The 18599-nt window shown below is 43.1% G+C and overlaps 1 long non-coding RNA gene across 1 annotated transcript; it reads right to left on the bottom strand.

The window, feature by feature from the left end:
- Positions 1-3674: 3674 nt before the first annotated feature.
- LOC141572146 (uncharacterized) lies at positions 3675-14381 on the bottom strand. The gene is made up of 4 exons (XR_012497321.2): positions 13321-14381; positions 12401-12465; positions 8282-12026; positions 3675-6764 (listed from the first exon to the last, which is right to left on the bottom strand). It is a non-coding gene; the product is annotated as an uncharacterized LOC141572146 (long non-coding RNA).
- Positions 14382-18599: the final 4218 nt, after the last annotated feature.

Raw genomic sequence — 18599 nt, 5'->3', positions numbered from 1 at the left:
TTTAGCGTCCACGCAATTGGCATAGCTTACAAAGCATTTGTAATGGCCTCAGTGATACCTCATTTAATGAGAGGCTGACATTCTTTTAAAAATTTTTTCATTGTATTCTAAGTTTATGCCAGAAGAAGTATTTGCAGCTTTCAAATAAATTGGCCCACAACTGGACTCAGGTGAAATGAGGCTGGCCAGGGGATTCAGAAAAGGCTTTCCTGACCAAGTGACATTTCAGATGAGACCTGAAGAATGAGTAAGAGTCAGCCAGGGGCAGAGGGTAGGGAGGAGTAGTCCAAGCCAAGGGGACACCATGTCAAAGGCCCCGAGGTGGCCTGCTCATCTTGAAGATGTCACTTCCAAGGTTGTCCTCTACAGCCTTGCATCTCTAAGCACAGGGTGGGCACCTTCTTCTCGGTGCATGCCAAAGCTGGTAGCCCCATTCGCTATGCAGGCCCTCCGTCTTCTGTCCCTCTGCCCCTGAGCTGCTCTCCAGGTTCCCGTTCATAATAGATGCTAGTCCTTTAAATTTCAAAGCCTTTCGCAAAGCCTTGAAACCACTCCTTCTGGCTCCTGATATGTATCTATCTCCCTTGGGCCCTGAGGGTGACCAGCCTTCTGGCCCTGAATTCCTGTTCTCTTGCTTCATTGCCAGGCATGGCCAGGCTTATTCAGTGACATCTGGAAAATAACTCCTCTGTTCTATGTGTCAGCTTTTTAAAAAACTACATGCCATTCTATAATCTCACAGTCGTATTTTGATAGCCTTGGTTTTAAAGAAACATTTAATATCCTTTGAAGAAAATATTACATAGTTATATTTAGTTTCATACTAGATATAGTGAGAACCAAAAGTGTAATGATAGGTGTACCCAGTTTTTGGAAAAACTGATACATGGAAATTCTCATACCACAGTTATGTTTGAAGAGGATTTTTCACACACACACAAAAAATCACCACTAGTTTCCTCTAAATAATATCCCCACTATTGTTAAAATGAGATCACATTTTTAAAAAATTCAATCCATAGCTAACTTTTCAGCATCTGTAGGAAGATATTCCTTGTATAAAAAGAGGCATATCTTATTGCTCTTTTCTCCCGCCCTCCACTTATCACACTAGGATTTTCTTGGCCTCTCTTCCTATAACCCCGCAATCTCTAACCATCAGTTGGGCTTCCTCTGTGCTTGTACATAGACTCTACCCAGCTCAGACTCTGGATGGAACTGGAGTTGTCCTTGGAAAATCCTCGACTCACTGGCCTCTTGACCCCAAACCCACTCAAGCTATTGCCCCATTTCTATGCCCCTCTTTCCAACAAAACTCTTCCAAAAGTTGTTTATACTGATCGTCTCCGATTCCTCTCCTCCCATTATCTCTTGAACTCAATTTAACCAGGCTTTCACCCTACCACTCCTCTGAAACTGCTCTTGTTGAGGCCACCAGCCAAATCTAATGGGTACTCATCTTACTCGACCTCTCAGTAGCTGACTGACTATTCTCTCCGCTGTGAAACCCTTTCTTTACTTGCTCGACCAGCACTCTCTCATGTGTCTCTTCCCACCTCACCACTAGTCACTTTTTGCTGGTTCCTCCTCCTCTCCCCAGCCCCCAACTACTGGAATATTCTGAGACTCAATCCTCAGATTTCTTCTCTCTTCTCTCTGCATTCACTCCCTAGGTGATATATTTGCTCATGTGGCTTTATATACATCATGAAAACTACCAAATTCATATTTCAGTTGGGACCTCTCCTCTGAATTCCAGGCTTATTTATCCAACTGCTGACTTGACGCTGCCAAGTGGATATTTAACAAGATATCTTAAATTTAACATGTCCACAGTTCAGCTCTGATTCTAATCCCAGAACCTGTGAATATGATACGTTGCATGGCAAAAGGGACTTTGCAGACGTGATTAAGTTAAGGATCTTGAGATGGGGAGAAGATGCTGGATTGCGTGGGTGTGCCCAATGTAATCCCAAAGGTCCTTATAACATGGAGGCAGGAGGATCAGAGTTAGAGAGAGAAAAAGGAGACGTGACAACAAAACCAGAAGTTGGGATGATGCCCTTTGAAGATGGAGGAAAGGCCCATGAGCCGAGGAAGGCAGGCAGCCTCTAGAAGCTGGAAAAGACAAGGAAACGGATTCTCCCCTGAAGCCTCCAGAAGGAACATAATGTTGCCAACACCTTGACTAGACTTCCGACCTCCAGAACTGTAAGAGAATACATTCATAGAGTTTTAAGCCACTAAGCTTTTGGTAATTTGTCATAGCAGCAATAGGAAATGAGCACACATAGGTTTCTCCAAGTCAGTAAGTGGTGACTCCATCCTTTCAGTTGCTCCAGAGGGACAATGGAGTTGTCACTATTTTTCCTTTCTCTCACATCCGACGTCTAATCAATCCATCAGCAAATCCTATTGGCTCTACCTTCAAAATATATCCAGAATCTAACAACTTTTCCCGATCACTACCAGTAATGCTTGCTCTAAACCAGGGGTGTCAAAACTTTTTTCAATGTTTTTTTACCAAAGGCCATATGTGGTAAAATACACAAACAGCCGGGCCACTCACTCGAGGTGAAGTACGTATTGCCTCACCTGGTTTATTTAAGGAAACTAAATATATTTTTGGAATTTGCTGCAGGCCAATTAACAATGGATTGTGGGTGGCAGTTGGTCCGAGGATCTCAGTTTGGACACCCCTGATCTAAACCATCATCACCTCTATATTGGAATTATCTCTCCCTCCTTCCTCATCTATGGTCTAGTCCACTTATCTGCCAGAGTGATCAGGGTCAAACATAAGTTAGAGCTTAACATTCCTTTCTCAAAACCTTCAATGGCTTCCCACTGCAAGCAGAGTAAAAGCCCAAGTCTTTACTAAGGCCTATGTCAAGTGAACTCAAATAGAGTTTGGAGGCTTTGGCTAGAAATAAATGATAAAGATTTACTTCAGGTTCTTAGAGTTTGCAAACTGGGAACACAGCTAGACAAAAATCCCAGAGGTGCTTCAAAGAAGAAAAAAGTTAAGAGTTCTTATAGTTAAAAAAAAAGTACATTCTTGACAATTATCAGTCCTGCATTCTTAACCTTAACATTGGTCCAGGATGGTCATTAGTCAGATGTCTGCCAGGAGGTCTGATCATGTATAGTGGTCTTGATAACGGATGTCAGGTGGCTTAGCTACATGTGTCCTTCAGAGGGTAATCAGATGGTTATCTGCAGGTCTGGTGTATGTCCAGGTAGTGATGTATCTCTTGGCATGGCCATGGGACAACAAAGTTCAAAAGTTTAACTTTCTCTGTCTGACATATTTCATTTAGCAGAATACCTTCTAGGTTCATCCATGTTGTCACAAATGGTAAGATTTCATTCTTTTTTTATGGCTGGGTAATATTGCATTACACATTTGTACCACATCTTTTTTATCTACTTTTCTATCGATGGACACTTAGGATGCTTCTATATCTTGGCTATTGTAAATAATGCTGCAATGACCATAGAGATGCGCATATATTTTCAAATTAATGTTTTGGATTTCTTTGGGTAAACACCCAGAAGTAGAATCTAAAAATACAAAGTAAACAAACAAACAAAACAGAAACTCATAGATACAGAGAACAAATTGATGGTTGCCAGATGGGAGGGGGATTGGGTGATGAGAGGAAAAGGTGAAGGGATTAAGAAGTACACATTGATGAAAACAGTCATGTGGATGGTATAGCATAGGGAATATAGTCAGTAATATTGTAATTACTATGGATGGTGTCAGATGGGTACTAGACTTATCAGGGGGAATCACTGCATACGTTATACAAATGTCTAATCACTGTTGTACACCTGAAACTATATAATATTGTATGTCAACTATAATTGAAAAAAAAGTTTGAGTTCCCAAGCTAGTTAGGACAAGAGTAGAATCATTTTCTCATGCCCTAAGCTTCATAACGTTAATAATTTTAGCAGCTTGGTTAAAGTGACTCTATTTTATATATTCCCTGCCTTCACTCTTTCTTTACCTATAAGACTACAAGGGCATGCATGATCTGGCCCCTGAACACCTCTTTGAGCCGATTTTGTCACTACTCCAATCATACCAGCATGCAGTGGTTGGTGGGAGGTGCCACCCAGATCCCCCTTCAGGAATTGAGGACATACTGCCGGGAATGCTGCTGGCTGACAGCCCTCAGGTACAGAGGATGAGCTCGGTTGAGGAGAGTTGTCTCCTGCCTCTCATCCTGCCCCTTTCCTATGGCAACCACAACTGAATGCCATAGGGATGCAAGAGCCCAGCCCCCTCTCCCCAATGGGACAGCTCTGCAGGGTCATCCTACCTTCAGAACTCCCCTTGAGTTATCTGAGGCATTTGCTGGGACTGTATCACAGCTTATTGTCTTCCGCCCAGTCTTGCTTCCTTCCCCTCCAATCCCTCCCACAGGTTGATCCCAAGAGCACACCCTATTAAACATTTTATGCATTCATCATCCCCTTAGAAACTGCTTCCTGGGGAACCCAACCTGGGAAACTCATCTCTTTGCTCATCCTCCAATGCCCCAAGTACCCTTTGCCTCAGGGCTTTTGCAATTGCTGTTCATTCTGCTTATAAGGCTCTTCTCCCAGATATTTGCATAGCTCACTCCCTCACTTCTTTCAAAGTCTTTACTCAAATGTCCCAGAGTGAGTGGCCCTTCCTGACTCCCTTACATAAAATAGCAGGCACTCCATCACCAAGATTACTATCCCCCACTCAGCTGAATTGTTTTCTACAGTATTTATCATCATTTGATGTATATTTCCTTGTTTATTTGTTTAATTTTCTCTCACTAGCTTAATTTTCTCTCTAGTTCCATAAAGATAGGGACTTTATTTTGTTCACTGCTATTTCCATGGCAACTAGAATAGTGCCTGACACACAGCAGAGATTCAGAATCAAGTCAGGCTGGTGCTGGCCTTGCTCTGACGTGATTCTCCTTATTGGCCATTGTTATGTTCCACGTGACAAAAGTCCTGCCTTTGGGCTTCCATGCTGACCCTTTTGATCACTTTGATTCTGAGTCAATGCCTTCATGGCTTCTATGCTCCTTGACAAAGGGTCCGCTTTGGTTTTTCTTCCTCAGTTTTTCTAGAGATTGCAATCCTGCCCCCATAACACAGTCCCTATATAGCTGCTGTTAGATTAGCAGGCATCTCACCCCTCACTCCCTAGATGTCATTGTATTGTCAATTAGTGGACCCCTTGCCCCCAATCCAGGTCCTCATTCTCATCAATGTCCCACTCATGGTCTGGTCAGCCCCCCTGTCCATATCCAAGCTATGAGCCCCACCTTGATCTTCAGAGGGTAGAAAGGCATTGTCACTGCTGTGGGGAAAGAAGTTTGCATTTGGGCCGGAAGGGCCCAGTGTGCACCCCACCTCTGTCACTTACAGAGGGCATGCGCATACAAGTCACTTACTTCCCTGTGCTCTAGCTTCCTCCCTTAGAAAGCACAATCGATGACATCAGCCTCTCAGAGCTGCTGTCAAAAACACATGAAGATGTACGAAAGTGTCTGGCCGTCAGAAAATTTCTCCTAGTTATACTGAAATCCTCTGGAACATCTGCCCTGTTGTGTTCAATGGAGTAACACAATGTCCTTAACAGGAAACTTTGAGATTGGGTAGCTCTATGTGCAAAATAGGAATATTTCCCATGGGAAAATATTCAGCATTACATGAAGTTGCATGATAATTTCAAACATATTGGAACAACACAACAATAACCTGTGCAGCAAAATTATATTGTCAGCCAAGTATACTAGGTCCGGGCATTCTCTCTTGTCCAGGAAAACATGGCTTCACCTCCAAAAGTTAGCCTTGAACGAATGAACAGGCAGTACCAAAGCATAATGAATGGACAGTTTTCCGTCTTCCATCTTCACCTTTGCCAGATTTAATGGAAACATTTTAACCTTGCCAAATTCACAGGAGCTTTTCTAATTCCCATTATTATGCTATTCAAAGGAAGGGCGTAATCGCTTCAGTGGTAGGGTGTGGTATATTTAACAGAGTGCTGAAAGCAAGTTTAACACAAATCACCAATGTTGGCAGATTGCACAATTCTAGAGTTATTTTTGTGATGGGCAGTGTTTTTCTTTTTTTCTTTTGTTTTCCTCCGTTTTGTGTTGGCTAATGATTTCCAATGACTAGAACTCTGTCCAGTACAATCAGTTAGGCCACACTGAGTACGAGAGGCTCTGTGTTGACACCCTTTTAATGGACTCCCAGTTTGGTAAATATGGAAAAGGGAGTGCTGTTGGGATGTTCCTTTATAATTTGTACTCTTGGTTTGGAAGTGGGTCCTAAGCTTAGCAAAGAGAGTGTAAGAATATACAATAAAGTCACCACAGTTTCTGAAGTCTGAGCCACCATCTCTTCGGGAATCAAAACCCACGGAGACCCATTATGAAAGTGTTTAATATTCTTTCACATGACCAAGTTTGGAGCATCCCTGTCCGACCTGGATGACCTGTTTCCTGTTGGCTCGGCAGCATCACATATACGCTGAGCTCCCTGCAGTCAGCGGCCGCTGTGTTCCCTGGGGCTCTGTTGTCTCTGCCCTGCTGTCAGGAAGAACATGTTTAAAGTCATTATGGATTACTGTTGAATCTGACAGACATGGTGTCACCCCTCAACATACTTTATCCACTGGAATGGATAGTGTCCAAGAAGGCACTCAGTTTCCTTCTTCATATTCAGCTCGTGACTGTTCAGAGAGTCCCAATTTCCTCCTGGGAAGTAGAGTGCAGGAGTCAAAGAGGATATATGAGCCAGCAAATGTTTTCCAAAAGCAGCCTTGGCATATCAACTGCAGGCTTAATTTTTTAAAAAGTATGACATGCTCATGGTACAAAGAAAAAATGAAACAGTGCACAGTGAAGAGTAAGTCTCCCTCAGCCCACTGATCAACCCCCCAGTTCCCTTCTCCAGAGGCAACTACTGCTACCAAATCTTTTATGTGTCCTTCCAGACGGGATCTATGCATATAAGAGGAGCTTTGATTTTTGAAATGCATTTTTATATCTTCAGCTGAAATGGTCCATAAGGTGCCTTTTCCAAACAATTCTCCATGGTAACGTAACTTTGGAACACGCATCACATGGACAGACACATGTGCACACACTCATTCTCTTAAGCATAAAATGGAAGGGAAATGATGCAACAGAGAGTGACTAGAAGATATATTGCAGTAAACCACAGTGGTTAGTGGGTTCTCAGATGGTTCCAGACAGCTTTTTATACAGAAATAGCCCAGTGAGAACACCTCAGCCGACTCAGACCACAGAACAAATCCCGGGAACTTGCCTTTGTGCAATCTTCCCCTTGAAGCTCAAGTCTAAACACATCAGAGCTTGGCAGGGCCACATGGTTACCTTAGCTGACAGAACAAATACTCTAGTTCCTCAGGCTCTCCTTGCTTTTTCCCTCTGAGCCAGTAGGTTCCTCTTATAGATTGTACCTCTCCTCCTCCATCCCCAACAATGCGCAGAAACTGAAAGCTCCTCAAGCTTCTCTCGATCATGCAGTTGACTAAAAACCCAACTCACTCTCACTCTAAAGAAAAGGGGAAAAAAACAGTAAGTACAAAACTAAGATATATATATATATCTTTGGCCGAGATAAACAGAAAAATCATCCTATCTATGAGGCCATTCTGAAACTAAGCGATGTGTAGTGTTCAAATTGGGAAGGTATATTTGTCTTCAGAATAGAGGTGGCTGAAAGGGAGTGATCCAGAGTAACTTGTTAAGTTGTTATCCTAGAGACTTTCCATAACTGAAATGTGAATGAGGACATTGGACGACTAGCTTTTATGTAAGTACTGATACAGAATAAAAGAGCCGACATAATTATTAAAATCAGCCAATGTACAGGAGCCCAAGTGAAAAAAGAAAATCTCTCATCAAAAGCCAACATTGTGCTGTAGGAGCCACACGGAAGCCACGCGAAAAGGAACGTTTGCATTGAACAGCAGATGTACTTAGGAGTGCAGGCCTTCCTCCTGGCTAAGAAAATAGTTACCTGCAAGTATGGTTTGGGGGACACTGGAAAAATGACACTCCCAGAAAACAGTGCTTCACCTTCTGGCTAGTGCCAGAAAATCCTCGCTAGTTGAGAAAGCCTTAAATTCCTCAATAACAGCTCAATTGTAATAAGCAAACCCCCCCCCCCCCCCCCCCCGGAAAGAACAGCAATAATAATAATGCTCGTTTCCTGAGCAGTTACTTACGGTAAATGCTTTACTTACCTTCATACACAGGACTTTAATGAGTGATCTCCTTCAGTCCCTGTGGTAGCTAGTCCTCAAGACGGCTCCTCCATGACCCTTGCCTCTCTGCCTGCTTGTGTGGTGCCCTCCCGTTGAATCTAGGCTGGCCCTGTGACTCATGAGTAGCTAGTAGAATGGGGCAGAAGTGACACTGTCTGGCTGGCTTCCAAGGCTAGGTCAGGAGAAGCCTTACAGCTTCTGCCTTGGCTTCTTGTATGGTCATTCTGGGGAAAGTCAATAGTCACATAAGAAATCTAATTCTCCTGAAACCACCATGCTGTGAGGAATCCCAAGCTAGCCATGTGGAGGGTCTGAGGTGGAGAAAGAGACGCCTGGCCAACTCTCAGTGATTGCAGCCTTCCCAAACCAGGTAGCAGGCTTGTGAATGAAGAGGCCATCTTGGACGTCCAGCTCAATGTAGCCTTCAGATAATTCTGCCCCCAACCAACCTCTGGTTACAACTGCATGTGAGGCCCTAAGTTAACATTGTCCAGATGAGCCTAGTCAACCCAAAGCCATTAGAAATAGTAATAAATTGCTGTTTTAAGCCACTAAGATTTGAAGTGTTTTGTTGCACAGCAATAGATTACTGAAACAATCTCCACATTGACTGCAAAGTTTTGAAGGTCACAGTGACCTCCAACATTCATTTCACTCCCATCCTCATTGTGCAACTTGGGGAATTCACCCCAGTTCAGAGGTACTCCTGATTAGTCTATACTAGTAGTTCTCAAAGTGTGGTCCAGCAGCATCAGTGTCACCTCAGAACTTGCTAGAAAGGCAAATTCTCAGGCTCTTCTCTGGAACTACTGAATCAGAAATGGCCCTCTTTGTCCTGCTCGCAGCCACTCTGACTGTGAAAAGAGCCTCAAGATGCAGCTGACACTGAAGATGAAAGGCAGAAATGCAGAAAGAACCTGGGTGCCGGACATCCAGTGGGGGTTCAATCAGCCTGTCCCACCTTTGAACTTCTGATTATATGGGTCAATAACTTTCCTCATGTTTAAACCCAATTGAGTTGGCTTTTTAGCTACTTGCAGCTTAAAGCACATGCTAGGTATGGTGAGCGTTATGACCTGCATTTTATATAGGAGAGGTGAGGTAATCTGCAGTAGTTCAGACAACTAGGAAAAAGAAGAGCTAGGATTGGAATCAGGTCTCTCTGTTGTCAGAGCTCACGTTAATAATAAAGCCTAAAAAGGTAAGATTTTCTCCTTTCCTGAGAATAAAGGGTTTTGTATTTGTTTTTGGTGGGTTAGGATACTGAGAATACATGAAGGCAGGGGGGCATTTGACAGAAGAATGGGTACCATAAAATGAGGAAAAGGTCCAGAGAGAGAAGGGAGGACGCATAAAAAACAGATAATTCCTGCTGAATTTTATTCAGAGCTGACCGATGCTCTGGTAATTCTTCATGTATTTAAATTGAATGATGTCCTTTCTCCTCTCCTTCCCCCCCAAATAGATTGACATATTATGTTGTTTTGCAAAAATGACACTGAAAGAGTGTAAAGCAAGTGTTCCTTTGAGGAGTAGGCTGCTTGGTCCAAGCAGTTCTATAAACTGCATCCACCCACACCATGCTACTCTAAAGACAGTTTGTAATCACAAAAGGAACAATCTGGAAGATTCCAGTTGTCAACGCAGCAAAACTGTAGCAGCAGACCTTGCACAAGAGACATACGCCGTGGTATGAATTCAGGATTTTTATAACCTTGGGGATCCCTAGGCTCTGTGACCCTTCAGTGGATGCCAACACTTGAGGAGGCTCTTGCCTCTATTCCGCCATACCACTGTCTCCTCTGCAGGTGGGAGGTACCACTCCCACCCCATTCCTGCCTGCTTTGGTCCCCCCTCACAGGGTGATGTGGCTAATTTTAACCTGTAATCTGAAGCCCAGTACAGGGAGGTCCCGAGGTACCAGGGTGGCTATAGCTAAAGGCCACTTTCAGAGAAAACATGAAACAAGGCTTCAGAGAAACAAGGTAAACAAGAAAGTGACAACTCTTCCTCCAACACTCACCCAGAGTTTAAAATAAGGGCAGATTATCCTTGGTAGAAATTCAGATGAAGGCCTTTCTCCCAATTTGAAACAGATTGCTCTGGGAAACAAACAAGCATTTATCAAAGTCTCTGCTGTGTGCACCACATTATTTCAGCACTGGGAAAGCACACCAGGTAGGGGACAGTCCTCCCCATGATGTTTAGAAACAACTATAAAATACATCAACGAGTAGGAAATAACACACTCAAGATAATAAGATAACACAAGATTGTTTCTAGGTACTGGGTGTTCACGTATATAAACTAATTTAATCCTCATAGTGACTGTGGCGTAGGTACTGTTATTATGCCTACTTTACTGACGAGGAAACTGAAGCACTGAGAGGTTAAGTCATTTGCCCAAGGTCACACAGGATTCAACCCATGGCAGCCTGGCTCTGGAGGCCACGCTCCTAACCACACCACAGCAAGCTAGTAGGGAGGGACGTGGAGAAGAATGGGGTTGATCTAGACAGGTTCCTGGAAGAGTGAAGTTTTGATACAGAATGATGGAGATTCAGGAAAGTGTTGGGGGTAAATGAGAATGAGTTAGATTAAAAAAATAGGTTCCTTTTTTGCTGTATTACTTTTAATGACTGTGATGGACATTCTTTAACCGAAAGCCTCTTCCATAATTTTACCATTCCATGAGTATTGGGTACTGGGGGCCCTGTTTGCCCTGAGTTCCAAGGCTGAGTGCTTTAGAATCAGAGTTGTGGGTCTGGAAAGTACAATCAAATAACCTGGTTCACCTCCTTGTTTTATAGACAGGGAAATGCTAAAGCTCAGAGAGCTTCTGTGGTGCCCAGATCAGCATGTTCAGCCTCCTGATTCTGTCTAGGGCCTTTCCACCATCCCACACGCCCTCCCGTAGTGGCCTCAGGGTTGCAGCAGCCTGAGATGGGCTGGGCCTGGGACAGGAAGAGCAGAGAACGATGGCCATTTCTCAGATGATACTGGAAGTCTAAGAAGATGGTCACAGTTGGGAAATTCTAAGGTACGCTTGGCTTGCCTACATTGTCTTGGGTCCGTCCAGAGCTGGGGGTGGAGGGAGGTAATGGCTGAGGTCCTGACAGCGGACATTTCTGTGGCATCGAATGGTCTGTGCCCCCTGGATGAGTAACCCCTGCGCCTCCGTGCCTGTTATAGCGCCCCCTACTGTCCCCTCAATGACTTGCTCTCTAGGCGAGGTCCTGTGGTCAGGATCCGTGGCTCTGCCCCACTTGGTTGCCATAAGCACCACGCTGACCACTGGGGATGAGAGATCAGCAAGTCCTGACCCTGCCTGGAGGCGGGGGTGGGTGGGGGAGTGGAGGGTGGGGATGGGGTGGCGGGAGTTCACCTACAGTGCCGCTGGGGAGACAAGCTCATAAATAGATGAGTTCAGTTTCTCTCCCTGTGCTGACCAGGACTTAGTTCGGCCTCTCATAAAAGATTTTAAAAATAGAGCTGATGACTAGATTATTTCATATAGTTACCACTGAGCCTTAATAAAAAGTAATTTAGGATTTAACAGCAACCAAAGAGTCATCCTGGGAGACTAGTCAGGAGTCACGCGGTGGGCCTGCAGGGAGGGGGACTGAAGGAGGAGTTGGCCGCGCGGATCCCAGTCTGGGCTTTCGGGGACCGGCTGTGCGACCCATGCAGTCAAGTGCACGGTGCTCTGGCTTTGGTTTTTCATCTGTAAATTGAAGGTGTAGAATGGACATTTTAAAAAAAAGCTTTATTGAAATATAGTTCAACATACAATTTACCTACTTTAAAGTGTGCCATTCGGTGGTTCTCAGTATATTCACAAAGTTGTGCAACCATCACCATAATCGATTTTTAGAACATTTTCTTTGCTCCAAAAAGAAACCCTGCCTATTAGCACTCACTCTCCATTTCCCCCACCTCCCAGCCCCAAGCAACTATCAATCTACTTTCTGTCTCTGTGGATTCGCCTGTTCTAGTGAAGTTGTGCGTGTGTGTATATATATATCATTTTTTTCAACACACGAGAGATTGGGGTGAAAAGCATAGTGTGCCCTACAAGTGTGCCATTTTTTCTCCCACCTCTTTGAGATCTGAAGTCCTGCTTTGCTTGAGAAGAGATGGAGACACGTGGTTCCCATGGAAAGCTGCAAGCAGGCAAGAAGGGTTTTATACACATAAAACAGGATGGGAATGAGATGTGAATGTCCCCAAGGGCGCGGTCAGGATTTGGTAGCCCAGCTTTCTGGGAAACTTTTGAAAAGCAGCTGAAATTTTACTTTTTCATGTAGTGCTACACACAGTTGGTTGAGTTTGTTGATTAAGAATATCCTAATTATAGCATCACAAGAAGAAGGGTACTACACTAAACAATAAGGAATTATTTAAGGCCCAAACTTTGGATGAATCTTAGGCTTAGCAGTGGGCTCATGTCAGCATCAATCCCTTTATATAAAGACCTCCAAATAAAATTAGGAACATCCACCCTGGGATTTATAGGAAGGGCTGGTGTGGTGTAACACTTGAGAGCCATGCTGATTTCTTACAGGTTACTTATTCCTTCAATACCTACTACAATCTGTATCCTAGCTGTTCAAAGGATTATGTTTTTTGCTGGGACATTGCATCTTTCTCATTAAACTCATCTGTCTTGGTACCCTGGAGTGGTTGCTGGGCAGTATACTAAGGGAAATTGACTTGTTTGGGTGGTGGTGCAAATAACATTACAGTAGTTACTATTAAGTAATTCCAGTTATAGCACACAGACTGCATTGTTTCCTATGCATGTATGGTTTTATAGTTTACAAAACATTTTCATGTATTTGACCTCATTCGAGCCTTACCAAGTGCTATCAGCTGGGTAGGGTCTGTTCCTGGGAATCAGAATACTTAGGTTTGAATCTGGAGTCACCAGTTAGCAGCTGGTGCTCTTGGGCCAGGTAATTCAACTCTCTCTGCTTTGATTTCCTCATGTGTGAAATAGCGATCACTATAGTACTTACTTCATGGCGATGTGATGAAGATTCAAAGAGCATGCAAAGGCTGTGGAATGTGCCTGGAACATAGTAAACAAAAGCACTATACTTATTCCCATTATTATTGTTTTTATTTTAGAAAAGAGGGAACTAAGGCTTGGCAAGGTTAAATTGTTTAAAGTGGCAAGGCTGGCACCTGAACCCCGGGCATCCATCTCATCGTTATTAGTGGTTGTGAAATCATCTGCCTGTAAAAACTCGTGTTTTGCAACCAGACCAAGATATTATGCTGCTAAAACAAAATAATCATGATTTTATTAATTGGCAGGAAGATGTTAATAGACTTAACCTCAATCTTACACTTTTTCCCTCAGAGTTTTCTTAAACTCTGGGGACTCTTTACTGCTCGTCTAATAGAACTTGCTGGTGCGATAACCAAGCCACAGCATTCACAGAAATATTCATGAAGACTATTCTGAACTGACGGACCAACAGCCTTTTGTTTTCATGAGCGCCTGACCTTGTGATTTAATTGCATACATGCATCATAAGCAGACTTTCTGCAGGTACTCCTGCCCTAGGTTGCATGAAGGAATTGGACACATCAGTAATTTACAGCGTCCCGCAAAGAACATACTTTCCGGCACAGAACACAATGCTTTCTAGGTCCACCATCCTGACAAACCCCAGGACCACCGGCTATGCCATCATCCCTCTCCAAGATCGAATTCTACCAAATGTCGACTTACTTTTTACACTTCCTGCAACCATGCGAATTTCAGATAAGGATATACCATCTCTGAGTTATTCTTGTAAGAGACAGAAAAGAGGAAAGCAGGATAAAATGGGAAAACAAGAGGAGCGATGGCGTGCAGGAGACATGCTTTTGCCATGCAGCTTAAGGCCACTGAGGCAAAAATAAATCTGTGGGAACTGAGGGGTGCAGGAGCTGTGGGAAGGCTGCTTTGAAGGTGCGGGGAGTGGTGTTTGGGATATACTGTGCTTTGGTTCAAAAACTATGGTGAAGCTAAGGACATATAATCCTGTATACTGATGAGTTCTGAGAAATACCCAAGTGTAAATGTGAATTTGTTAATGAACAACTCCCCCCCCCCCCCCCCGTGAAGCATGCAAATTAATCCAGAACAATGGTGGAATTCTGGAAAGTAGTTTATAAAAGAAAAAAAGGACTTGAAGATTTGGTTGGAGAGCCAGTAAAAATATTTCGTGACATAGAATAAAACTGCCCACATTACTAGAAGTCAAGGGACATTCTGAACTGTTTCTAGCCACTAAAAGATGGTAACTTAAAGCTAATTGTATGGTTCTCTTTAGTGTGCGGCCTGATTTATTTTCATGAACACTATAACCAACACTGTTGCATGCCAAGCCAACAACTATTTCTAGCCTCCTTCTTCCTTGACCACCTCCTACTAGAGAGGCTGAAAAAGCTAAACATTCCCTTTTGCAACCTGTCTTGCCATAGGTGGCCATGTCACCTAGTCCTGCCCGATGAGACATAAGGGGATTTCTGTGGGAGGGGAAGAGCGTCCTCTCTTTTCCACCTTTCTCTCTTTTTGCTTTGGATGCTGCCAAGTGAGGATGTGATGCCTGGAGCTGTGGCAGCAACATTGTGATCTGGTTTGTGACCAAGGCGGAAGCTGAAAGCTAACACATACAGGAAGGTAAGAAGAGTTGAGTCATTGAAAGCAACATTGAACAGCCAACCCAGCCCTGAGGATCACCTATCTCTAGACTCAAGTAAGAAAATTCATTAAGCATAAGCCACTGTTAGTTTTATGTTACTTGCACTTGAAAGCATCCAACTGACACAAATGTTAAAAAAAAAATTGTGTAAGTGCCCTCATGGGTTCACTGAGTATCTTGATCTCCTGGCTTCCATCTTTTCCCCACAAAGTCTTAAACCAGAGGTTTTCACAGATAGCAATTCTTAAGGTTTGAGAGACACTGCCTGTTACAGCACCACTTGGGACGCTGTGAGGTTCATCCAAACCACAAAGTACTGTCAAATTAAAGAGAAATAGTAAAAAAATACAGTGTTAGGCAGACACTGACTTTCATGTCGGAAGGGACAAGTTGCCACTAAGCAGCTATTTCTTTTCTCCTGGGAGAATGGGTGTTGTGGAATCTAGATGGCTGAGGAGGAAAGTTTGAAAAAAAAAAAAGAAAAAAAAAAACCACTAAAGGCAGTAACTTCAGAAATGACACACTAAGCTGCAACTGTGTGTGCGGCTTCCTGGGCTTTAATATTAAGCTGACTTGAGACTTCAAAACAACTGATTAGGATTTACTGAAAGAGTATATACAAAACAAACCTGAAAAGTTAGGACCTTGTAAAATGCCCACAGTATTTCAACTTTATTCCTGAGTGTTGGCCTAAAAAGAGTTGTCTGCATACCTCTGCTATGTACAAGACGACCGAGGTGCTTGCTCTGTTTTAAGAATGCCAATGCTCAGAACCTTCTGGCTGTCAGTGGACAGACACTACAATCCCTCCCCAAGGCCCTACGGTCTGATTCTCAAGGGGAAACTGCAAAATTAAGGTAGAGCCATGACTGGCCATACAAGGAATGGTGAGGCTGTGCCGTGCAATGCCAGAGGTAGATTCCAGAGAGAAAGCCATGGCTATAAATGTTATTTTTAAAGAAATCAAAGGCCCAAGGCAACAAAAAGGGTTTTAGTCTGTCTGCACACCACAGAGGTAGGTAGGATTGAGGTGAGAACGCAGACTGACAACTGACGTCTGAAACATCGATGGCACGCCATTTGAAACACAAACGCTGAGTTTTCAAACTATTTAGGGCCCTTCAGAAACATTATGGCTCACCCTCAAATCGAGTTAATTCGATTCTAATTTTGGTAAAAGATTTCTGGTTGGAGAAAATGAAATGTACCTGCAATTTCTGGGCTCTCTCATGCACCCCTTTTCCCAAGGTGTTCCTTTGCTTTTCGCTTGAGCAGATGTTTGTGATACCCAAGATAAGCCTGCGGAGGCTGACGCGAGGGGAGCTCGGCTTCCCAGAGGTGGGGCATCTGCTCACAGGCCCTCAGGGAAGCAGCACGCCACAGAACCGCTCTCGGGACCCTTCCGCCGGCTGTTGCCCTAGCTGCTTGCTTTGGATACTTCCTTCTAGGTTTTCCAAAGTGGGAACGCTCCAGTCACTGAGTTGTGGGGCATGTGCTGGGTGTTTCCAGCTCTCCGCACTTGAAGTTTGCCTGAGAGATGAGTTCCGATGGTGTAGTTTTGCTCTTCCTGAACTTTGACTATGGAAGCCAAATAAAGGAAATTCCTTTCTTTTTGCTCAAGTTGGCTTGATTTGGGTTTCTATCACTTTTTAAAAACGAGTGTAAAAACCTCACTTCCCTTCAAACATTTTACACGAGCATGCTAAAAGAATTCTTTTGAAAAACATTTATTTTGTAAATCAAATAATTACTTTCAAATTTATCTTCTATGTAAATTTACATTTTTAGGTACTAGATTTTCTTATAATACACCAGCGTTATTATATACAATCGGATGGAATAACAGTTGAAATACAGTGTAGGCAGAAGTTGTTCTAGCTGTCAGTCAATTTGAACAGAAAAGTATATTAGTCACATAGAATTAAATAGTTTATTTTAGATAACAAAAATGTTATATTCACTCTAATACATAGTAAAGTGAAACTGAATATTTGTGTAAGTAATAAAAGGATGAAGAAATGCTTTCGGTTATAATCAGAGGAACGTAAGTATAAATTTGTAGAAAGATATTTTCCAAATAAAATTTCAATAAAAGGCTAAACATTCTCAAACACTTTATATACATAAATAATAAATTATTTCTGGTTAGCATATTTTTGCTTTAGTGTCAGAAAAATCACAATTTGATAAACATCTGCTGAAGCCAGTTTTCCAGACATGAGTTCTGTAGTGCCGTCTCTCAGATATTTGTTCAGAAATGACGCCAAAATTCTTAGAACACAGCATATTACGGTGTGGGAAGAGAAACGCGTGCTAATATGACATGGTTAACTCACAGGCAGAATGGCTGGAAAGGAGGAGACCAGAACATGAGAGGGAAAAACCCGGCACTAAGTGGGGCCAGAGGGGGGAAAAGCACAAACCGAGCCCAAGACAACTCAGGCTGGGTCATGTCCACAGTGGCTCAGGAGTTTGGTTTTCAAGTGTTCAAACTCCAGCAAGATGTCTGGTTTGAGTCGAACTTCTCTTCTCGAATGTGTAACTTCTCAACTGAGGTACTTGGCATAGTTAGGGGGAAGAAAAGGAATATAGTCAGATTTAGTTTTGTTAGGTATTAAGCTGGAAAACCAGCTGAGGAATAAGACCTCCACAAAATTCGTGTTTCCTGTAAAGAACTGTCCACACAAACAGGTTTTGCTTATTAATGGGCCAGGAAAGAAGTGGAATTAAGAGTTTAGGTTCTTCTAAAACAGTAAAGGGCAGGCAAGGGGAGAGAAGAAAGTAGGAATGCAGAGGAACCCTTAAGAATGGAGTAATTAGTGCATGAAAAGGAAATACAGTTTCTGTCCATTTGACTTTCAGCTTTAGGCATTTGTCCTTAAGGCATCTGTGCCTAGAGGGGTGTTTTTAAGATCTAGCTATGGTTAATTTCCCCATGTGCTAGACACAGGTCTCTGGTAGTTTTTCCAGGCATCATCCGTCTTCTGAGAGCTAATGCCTAATTTCCTCAAGTGATCTGAAAGCTTCCTAGCTCAGGAAGTTGTCATACTGTGTCGTCACAGCATGCTTATACTGTTCACAGACGTCTGGGCTAGCAGTGGGAAGAGGAAACTTGTATTTTTGGCTCATACAATTTTCAAATAGAATACACTTGACAAAATACAGGGAAGATCGTCCCTAACCCTTCTAACCTCCACAGATACATACAATCCATTCCATCCAAAGGAAAACTCATTGTTCGGGGCGGGGGGGCTGTTTTGTCAAGAACTGCAGCTAAGTCAGTGGCCCAAACCAAGTGACGGACTGAGGCAGCCCATTATGACCTTAGGCTTGTCATTTGGAATACTTTCGGCGGATGAAAGAATGTCACCCCACTGAATGTTATCTAAAACATATTTTATCAGGATGTAAGCTCACTTCACTGTTTTTAACCTACACAAATTAGTGTTTGCTTTGAAACATAATTATACACAATACCATCTCCTCAGGAATTCTTTATTTTGGAAGAGTGTCTTTCTTCAAGCTCTTACTAACCAAAGTTGTAACTACATTAAGTAGTTGCAAATATGGTCTTAATGGCATCTCCTTTACTTCATTCA

This window comes from Rhinolophus sinicus, chromosome 14, assembly GCF_057876585.1.
Source record: "Rhinolophus sinicus isolate RSI-liver-muscle chromosome 14, RSI-T2T, whole genome shotgun sequence".
In the NCBI taxonomy this organism is placed as follows: domain Eukaryota; kingdom Metazoa; phylum Chordata; class Mammalia; order Chiroptera; family Rhinolophidae; genus Rhinolophus; species Rhinolophus sinicus.
The sequence above is the reverse complement of the archived record's forward strand: the minus strand, read 5'-3'. Positions and strand labels throughout refer to the sequence as shown.